This window comes from Nicotiana attenuata, chromosome 1 (genome assembly GCF_001879085.1).
Source record: "Nicotiana attenuata strain UT chromosome 1, NIATTr2, whole genome shotgun sequence".
In the NCBI taxonomy this organism is placed as follows: domain Eukaryota; kingdom Viridiplantae; phylum Streptophyta; class Magnoliopsida; order Solanales; family Solanaceae; genus Nicotiana; species Nicotiana attenuata.
The window spans coordinates 104,640,877-104,650,487 of record NC_031989.1 but is presented as its reverse complement, the minus strand read 5'-3'; positions in this window follow the sequence as shown (position 1 = coordinate 104,650,487).

The window sequence follows — 9,611 nt, the reverse complement described above, 5'->3', positions numbered from 1 at the left end:
TAGGTTTAGGGGTCGTTTAGGGTTAAAAATGGAAAGGGTGAATGCTGGCCGTTGATCTGAATGATCAACGGCCTGAATTAAAGAGGGTAGGTAGGGATCCGAGTTTGGGTCGGTTTAATTGAAATTGGGTCGGGGTTTAATTAGAATTGGGCTGGGGTAATTAGGGCCTGATTTGGGTTATAATTGAAACCCAATTTGGGCTAAAATTTAAATAACCACTTTTCCAATAGTAGATAAATTTCTGAAAACAAATTGAAAGCACTAAAATGATTTATAATATATAATTAACAATTTAAATATAAGATCCCATTTTATAAATATTACAAATTTAAACCTAAAAATGACTAATATTGCAATTATGTGCAATTACCTTTAAAAAATATTGAACAAAATTGTAAAAATACGCAAAAATTACCTTTGCCATATTTTGGCATAAATATAAAGATCCAATAAATGAATCATCAAAAATAATAATCTTGAACATAATTATTGGGATTTTATGGATGAAAAAGGGAAATAAATCAATTTAAAAACCTTTAAAAATAATAAAAAATAATAAAACATTTGGACATACATATATATATATATATGCATATATATGCTACTTTGAAAGTATTTTGCATATTAAAAATATATCGGAAAAAATTGGGTTTCAACAATTTACACAATAGTCTTTTATTGAAGCCAAAATTTCTTAATTCAAAAAAAATTACAATGGCCGAGATGGCCTAAAAAAGATGCAAAAGAAAAGCAAAAAATATAAAGGCCTAAGTGGCCTGGTCTTCATCGGAGGCAACATCTCCATCATCGGGATCTTCCCCGCCTTCAGACTCACTTAAACTATCTGAGTCTTCCTTGGGAATGGCCAGCTTCCGAGCCCTGGCTTCCTCTGCTTTGCCGTTCTCGAGTTCAGCCAGTATATCGAAGCCTTGAGCATGGACTCCCTCAAGGGTTTCCCTTCGACCTTGACACTTTAAATAATCCACCATGCTTTTGTCTTGCGCCTGGATGGTCTCGACGTCGACCTTATATTGAGCCACTTTAGCATCGGCTTTGGTGTTGGCCACGACCACCTCAGATTTGGCTGCCTCGAGCTCATTGGCCAAGTTTGTAATTGGGACTAAAGCTCCTTGATTTTCTTCTCCTGCACCGAGGCATTCTCTCTTGCAGCTCGGAGCTGGATCTCGGCCGACACCAGTTGTGTTTGGGCAGCTTCCCTTTTCGAGGCTAAGATGTACATATTTTTCTTAAACTCCTCAGCCTCAGCTCGAATTGTATCTACTTGTTTCTGAAGCTCCTCGATTTGTTCAAGCCTCTGCCGAAACTACAGAATTGGATCGTTAGTCATTATCTCCAATTTGTTTTCACTATCATGAAACATTCGGAATACCTGCACGGCCATCTAGGCATGCTCATCCCGAGACGTTACTACATCGGCCTGAAGCTTCTCACTGAGAAGCTTGTAGGTGTCTCATTTCTCAATGAGGTCCCAGACCTCGGCCCCGTGATGACTTAATTCTTCCCAATATCGGAGGAAAGCCTTGTGATGCAGCACTGAAGCCTGCAAGCATAAGGTAAGATTATATTTACAACATTAAAAGTTAAAATATATGAGAAGAAAAGACACGCGAATTTACCCGATTTAATTCTTGTTGGGCTTTATTGAATAGGCAGGGGGTTTCCACCTCGTCCATCACTGCCCGATCTTCTTCGGTCACTAAACACCGAAGGTAACTAGAGACACTCACGGGGGCAGAGATAACCCGAGCATCATTCGGGATAGAAAAAGCTATTGACCATCTTCGATCAGGATTAACACTTGAGGCCGGAAATTGATCCACCGGTTTTAGGCTCGATGAAGACCCGGTGGCACACGACGACGGCTCCTTCCTTGGCACCAGCAAGTTACGGAGCCTGGTGACATCTTCCAAAGCACCAGACTCAACCCCATCCAAGAAGTCGTGGATATCAGTCACCCCCTAAGGACTCAACTTACCGGCCTCACGAAGAATGGCGTCCAAAATTTGAGGAAACCCGCTGACGTCGATCGCTCCAAGTTCGTCTATCGGGGCACTTTCCGTAGCCCATGAACCATCACATGTGTTCTCTCTCTCGATCCCCCTATCTTGGGGCAGAATGTGCTCGACCCTTTCTGGCTCGGAAGCTTCAGCCAGAGCTCTCTCACCGACCTCCTCATGTCGGGGTGTTTCAACACTAGCACCTGCCGGTTCGAAAACTTCTTGTACGGTGACACCAGCCCGCACGCGGGCCACCAATTTGGATTTATCTTCCTCTTCTTCTTCTTCTTCTTCATCTGACTTATCCCTTAATCGGCGGATTGAGTTCGAGGACATAGCACCGTTGTCTCCCCTAGGATTGGGCGACCTTTTCGTCGGTTTCTTCTTTTCCGAGCTTGGGGAACCGGGAGTCCCTTTCCTTTTCTTCTCTTTGGCCTACTTTAGAGCAGGTGGTTGGGGAAGGACTTCTTTGCCACCAGATGGGGGCCTCATTGCAACATCCTTCCCAAGGCCTACAAAGGAAAAATGATGAGTAAGCTCGAGAAGGAGCCCAAACGATAACCGTTCTAAGAAAGTAGATTACCATGATTATGGGCCTCCCATAGACCCTTCGATAACTCTATCTAAGCACAGACGGAGTATGGTCTCTGCGACACCAGGCCCTCGACCCATTGCTTGAGTTCGGGAACTACTTCTGGCACCTGTGCCCCAACTGGAACACCAAAAACATAGATGAGGAAAGAAGATAAGAAGTAAAATAGCAAAAATGAACATTCAAGGTGATGTACTACTCAAGATTTGTGTTCCATTTCACAGGAAATGGCGTGTCTTTAGCAAGGATCAGTTCCGAAGTCCTTATTCGGACAAATCGTTCCATCAAACCTCGGTCACGAGCCTCATCTATGCTCGAGAACGGGGCCTTGCTGGCCTGGCGAGCAAGCTTGATCAGCACTTCTCGATAGAGTCGGGCACTGTAAAGGCGCATAAGGTGATCGATGGTGAAAGGACATCCCTGGATTTTTCTTACGAAGAACCGAAGGAGGATCACTATTCTCCAGAAGGAATGATGGATCTGACCAAGGTTCACATCGTACCTCTTGCATAAGGCAACAATAATAGGGTCTAAGGGACCCAACGTGAAGGGGTTAGTGTAAAAACTTAGAAAACCCTCCACCTGGGTAGTGATCGACTCCTCGGGCGAAGGTACCACAACATGTTTATCAACCCAGTGGAATTACTCTTTAACCTTGGGAAGGAGATCATCAGTTATCGTGCATATGTACCTCGAGGCCAGTTCACATCGACCCGGTACCAAGAAGGTCTTTTCAATCTTAAAATCGGTGACAGTAGGGCACCTTCCCGGAATGAAATCCTCAAGGGGTTATTCTGTCGTAGATCCGTCGCCGGCGGGCCGTGATGAAGAGGCGGCCTCCTTTTGCTGTACATTTTTAGAAGTTTTTGCCATTATAGAGCAGAAGAAAGGGAAGCTAGGATGGTATGCGGTTTGCTAAAAGTTCAAGAAATTTGGGTACAAGAATTGCAAAGCAAAGAGATTTTTTAAGAGAAGCAAGAATGGGAAAAGCTTTGCACGCAAAGTCTGAATAGAGGAAGGTTACAGTACTTATAGCTTGTCGGTGATGGTTCAGAACTCATGGTGGCCGACCAGCAACTAACAGGCATTAATACCTTGGTAACTGTACCGACGGGACGTTTTGAGTTGTTGCTTATGTCATGATCAGGTGTATTAGTGACGTTCGCCGCATACGTCATGGTTCATCGAGAAGGTTCTCGGAAATTCATATCATTTCTCGTCATCTTCTCTCTGATAAACGAGGGGGCTATCTGTATACGGTCAAAACCGGGCTTGCCCTTTTGTATGACTAATCGAGACCGGAACATGATAGGCCAAGGTTCAACCTCGTGCTATATCGAACCATGGCGCAAAGTTAGACTGTCGAGCTCGTGACCCAGAGATCAATCAAGATCGAGATCGACCAAGAATAAGACCGAGCAAGATAGAGATCGAGTGAGATCGAGGGAAGCGTACGGAGCCAAATAATGGCAAGCTGAAATATCAGCAGTCGAGCAAGGATCACGGCAGAAATCCCGGTACGTATCAAGAAGAGGCCGATTAATTAGGTAATCATAAGATTTCTTACCTCATATAGAATTGTATAAAAGTAGGATTCCCCTACTATATAAAGGGGGTATGATCATTTGTAAAATCATCATATTCACTCAATATAAAGCAATATACTGTCATTTTCTAGCCTTCATTATCTTGGTATTCTATTCATAAGCCAGTTGAAACATCTTTTGGTTCAAGGGTGACTCAACTCGAGGGCCAAGGCTATTCAATTTGCATGGTTTGCATTTACTATTTTATCGTAATTTTTAATACTAATTTATTCTACTTAGTTTGTACCAAGTTATATTACGTGTCCTTATAACCGCATATAAATCCAATAATTATCTGATTTTAGGGTAAACATAACGATCATAAATTTGGGAAAAAGAACTTTCGTTTATACAACGTGAATACAAATACGTATTTCATTTGCGAGTACAAATGCAATGTAAATGGGTAGTAAAATACCCTCAAACACAATAGTGAAATGAAAGGATTGGTGTAATTAATTAATCAAAGGGGGTCCTAAATTTTTAAGCCTAAAGGATCACCCCGTGCAAGAAAGATAATACTTCACAACCCAAGTGCAATAGTTGCTCATATTATCCAGCAAACGCAGACTATAATCTCCAGCTACCCGATTACTATCATTAAGTTTTTTACTTAAAGTGCACTAATTCAATTCTAACTCATGCCTTAAGGGTGCCTACTCGTCCCTTACCTATTCTAGACTCAAAAAGCCTAAGGTTGCTCAAAAATTAAAACTAAGCGTCAGATAGGTAGGAGCAAGTAGGACTTTAAAATAATGCAAATAGAATCTTTAGGGCTCCAGTTTACCTCCCATATAGACTCGTCACATGACGAGTGCAAAACACCACTTAAGTTATGCTCGCTAATCAAATATAGTATAGTATAATATCGTATCCATAGGGATAGGAGTTAAACAGTATTTTCGTAGTTTCTAGCTTGATTCTATCCAAGATGATCAATAGTTGAGATTTATGTGATTAATACTAAAATTAACTAAGAATCTAAAGCTATTGACTAGTGACAATCGACGCAAGGAATAAGCAAAGAAGGTTATTAATGGGGGAAGATAGGGTTTTGATAGAATAGGTGCAAGATAATTGTCTGGGATTTAAATCTAGTTAATTCACGTGCAATGTTCAAGTGAGTCTCTCTAATTCACTTGATTATTAGTTCAATTGTTTAGTAGTAACTCCTTTATCGATTAAGTCTCAACCTCATGAGATGAACTAATTTAAGCTTTGTGAAGATATTTAAGAATGCGTAGTGGATTGGTCTTTAAGAGAACCTCTCTCGATTATCCTCCTAACTAGGTTTAATCAATAATTCAACTAGGCTCTTTCGATTACTTAGAAGAATTAATGAACTCAACCCACAATATAATGCAAGGATATCACAAGTTATGCCTCTCTCGACTACATGAACAAGTGAATATAGATGCAACAACTAAATCATCCAAAAATGCTTCAATACATAACACTAGGGTTATAATCTACAAACAAATATCAACACACCAAATCCATCAAACCCTAAACTACTCCGTAGACATGGAGTAATTTATCACAAATATGATAAAAAGATAGGAAAACATAAATTCAATCCAAACTCGGGTCTTGAGTGAGGAAGGAATGATGAAATCCTCGTGCTTGAGTTCTTCTAACTCTTCCTTAGCCTCCTTAGGTAGAATGTGTGTCAAAAGTCCAGAAAATAATGTTTTTCCATGTACTTATACCAAGTAGAGTCGGGCCCAGACGAAACTACCTTCTCCTAGCCGAAATAGGACATTGGCTCTGTAAAAATTTGCACAGGCGTGCCGCATAGGGTGACGCACCATCCGGGGCATTAGTGGGGAAATCTAGAGAGCTCTACTTCTGTCCGGCAGCCAAAAATACACTGTTGTGGCGCACCACGTGCCGCAGTAGTGCAAAAATCTCAGAGTGATCCTTTTTCCTTTAATTTTGATATCCAAATGTGGTTCTCGACTCACGAACACGATCCTGACTTCATCTTTTAGGTTTTTACTCAGACTTCAAAGCTCCAAATAGCTCGAATAAGCTTCATAACGTCTACATCACTCGGAGTCACTCATACAAGGCATAAAACACAAAATAAGTACAAAACATTACAATTAAAGCTCAAACATACTTAAAGTGCAGTGAATTAGAGTGCAATAAGTGAGTAAAACACGAGATTATAGCCTACGATCATCACATTAGACATGCAAATGAAGTATAAATATGCGGGCTATTACTAATTACGTCTGATTTTAAGGATATCACACAGAGGTTGCACAAGGACAGGTTGTCGGGTCAGTATTACAGGTTGTATCCTTGTAGGCATGATTTCTAAAGAACAACATTCTGGATGGATTCCTCTTAAGCTAATTAAGAGACAAATCAATTATAATAGTTGACGTATCCCTATAAACTTGATCTCTAGGTGGTAGGTGCAAATGATAGGTTCATAATAGTGAGTAATATGAGTTATTTAAGAAAAAAAGGCAAACCTTTTGCGCATGACCTCTATGTGAGCATATCATAGCAATATTGAAATTTAAAATCAGTTTATAGCATACGAGAATTGAGTTTCACTATTAACCCTATAGGCATGATTTTTGTGTTTTGAGAGTTAAACTCGATAGACGTTGAATAAAGCGCAACCAAGTAGTTTGGTCTAGCACATAAGATATTAGGCAATCAAGTATTTTTAAATGAGATGTCAACCCTATAGGTTTCTATGTGATTGAGTCAGTTTTTTAGATCCTATATACAGAATGTCTACGCGACACAATATATAATAATTAGAGTCCTACAAACATGGTTTCTAAATGGAAAAAGAGAGCATGCTTTTGAAAATGTAATCGTATAGACATGATTGTTAATTACCAAATAGAACATAGGAATTTGGAGACCTATAGGCACGTTTTCTATTATTAAGAATAAATGAAACTCCCAGGCACCATTTTACTAAATCTCTAGCAGTTGTTTACATGAGTTATTAAACCCAGAGGAAAACGAACGAAACAAATAGTTATAGGCCCAATTGAATACAAGGGAAATTTAAACAAATGCAAGCCCAATTTACCAAGCCCAAATGCAGTTTCTCCAAAAGAATTCTCAAGTCCCAACAAAGTCTAACATCCCAGTGGCAATTATAACAAGCCACCCCACCCTCATTTGTTATTTTTAAGATTAACACGTCTGAATCTGAATACACATCTGAACATCAAGATGTTTATTAAGATTAAGACATCTGAATCTGAATACACATCTGAATACATAAAGATGTGTATTAAAATCTGAATAGAAATAATTAAGACTGTTTAATTTTTAACATCTGAATGTATAAAATTTATCTTTATTTGAGAATTAATAAACAAAAAATTCAAATAAAATACTAACTAATCTAATATTCTATCAATAAAATATATAGTTTTTTAAAATATGATAGTTGTTGGTGGTGATGGCTAACGGGTGAATGCCGACTAGAGGCGGTAGTTGGTGGTAGTTTTTGTTGATGATGGTGGTTCATGCTAGTAGCTAGTAGTGATTGATTGTGGTGGCGATTATGATTGAGTATGGTGGTGGTGGGTGGTTATATTTAATAATGGCGGATGGTGATAGTAGTTGTGACTGGGGAAGGTGGTGGGTGGGTGGTGGTAGGTTATAATGATGGGCAGTGCCGGCTGTAGTTGTTGATGGTGATGGGGTGGTCAGTTGTGGTAGTTGAGGTGGATGAGTGTTGATGGTGGGATAGTAGTTGGTGATGGTCGATAATGGGGGCGGCTATGATTGAGGATGATGGTGGTGGAGGTTGTGGGGATGGCGGCGGCGGCGGCGTTGAGTATGGTGGTGGCAGCGGCATAATGGTAGTTGATAATGGTAGGCGGTGGCGTCAGTTAATAATGAATATGTGAAAGCATCTTGATGAAACTAAGTCTTTGTTATAGATCTTAATTATACAGACCTATTCAGACCCATTAAGTGGTTGTGAAGTAAAAAAATAAATACGCTTAATGATTAAGATCTGAATAATTAAAATTCAGACTTTAAAAACAAACGCACTAATGTCTGAGATCTGAATGAATAAGATTCAGACCTCCATTAAGTGCAAACAAATGAGGCCAGGCCTCATTTGTTTTTTTAAGATTAAGACGTCTGAATCTGAATACACATATGAATATCAAGATGTGTATTAAGATTAAGACATCTGAATCTGAATACACATCTGAATATATCAAGATGTGTATTAAGATCGGAATAGAAATAATTAAAACTGTTTGATTTTTAACATCTAAATGTATCAAATTTATCTTTATTTGAGAATTAATAAACATAAAATTCAAATGAAATACTAACTAATCTAATATTCTATTAATAAAATATGTAGTTTTTTAAAATATGATAGCTGTTGGTGGTGATGTCTAACGGGTAAATACCGACTAGAGGCGGTGGTTGGTGGTAGTTTTGGTTGATGATGGTGGTTCATGCTAGTAGCTAGTAGTGATTGGTTGTGATGGCGATTATGATTGAGGATGGTGGTGGTGGGTGGTTATAGTTAATAATGGCGGATGGTGGTAGTAGTTGTGACTGAGGAAGGTGGTGGATGGGTGGTGGTAGGTTATAATGATGGGCAGTGCCGGCTGTGGTTGTTGATGGTGATGGGGTGGTCAGTTGTGGTAGTTGGGTGGATGAGTGTTGAGGGTGGAATAGTAGGTGGTGATGGTCGATAATGGGGGCGGCTATGATTGAGAATGATGGTGGCATGGTGGTGGTGGAGGTGGTGGGGGTGGTGGCGGCGGCGGCATTGAGTATGGTGGTGGTGGTGGAATGGCGGTAGTTGATAATGGTAGGCGGTGGCGTCAGTTAATAATGAATATGTGATAGCATCTTAATGAAATTAAGTCTTCGTTATAGATCTTAATTATACAGACCTATTCAGACCCATTAAGTGGTTGTGAAGTAAAAAAAACAAACACACTTAATGATTAAGATCTGAATAATGAAGATTCAGACTTTAAAAACAAACATACTTAATGTCTGAGATCTGAATAAATAAGATACAGACCTCCATTAATGTTGTAACCTTAACTTGAAACACTCCACTCAACCAGAATATGGTAGGCTCAATCAAGACCCAAAGCACGTAAGCGAAATAACAGAGCATATATCACCCAGGAACGTAATCAACCAATGAACAGCAACGCAAGATCTCATTAGGTCTAAGTGGGGTAATTGCTGAATCCTTAAGACATGCTTTCTATTGGGTGCGAAGATACTCAGACAAGTTGTCCAGGTGCCAGTGCAAATCTTGTTGACATGCATTCTATTGGGTTCCATAATGTGAAAATACCCAAGCATATTAAGTTAACACAAATTGACATTGAAAGATCCTATATGTATGTTATCTAGGTGCAATGGGGCTGAGGCAGGTAAGTT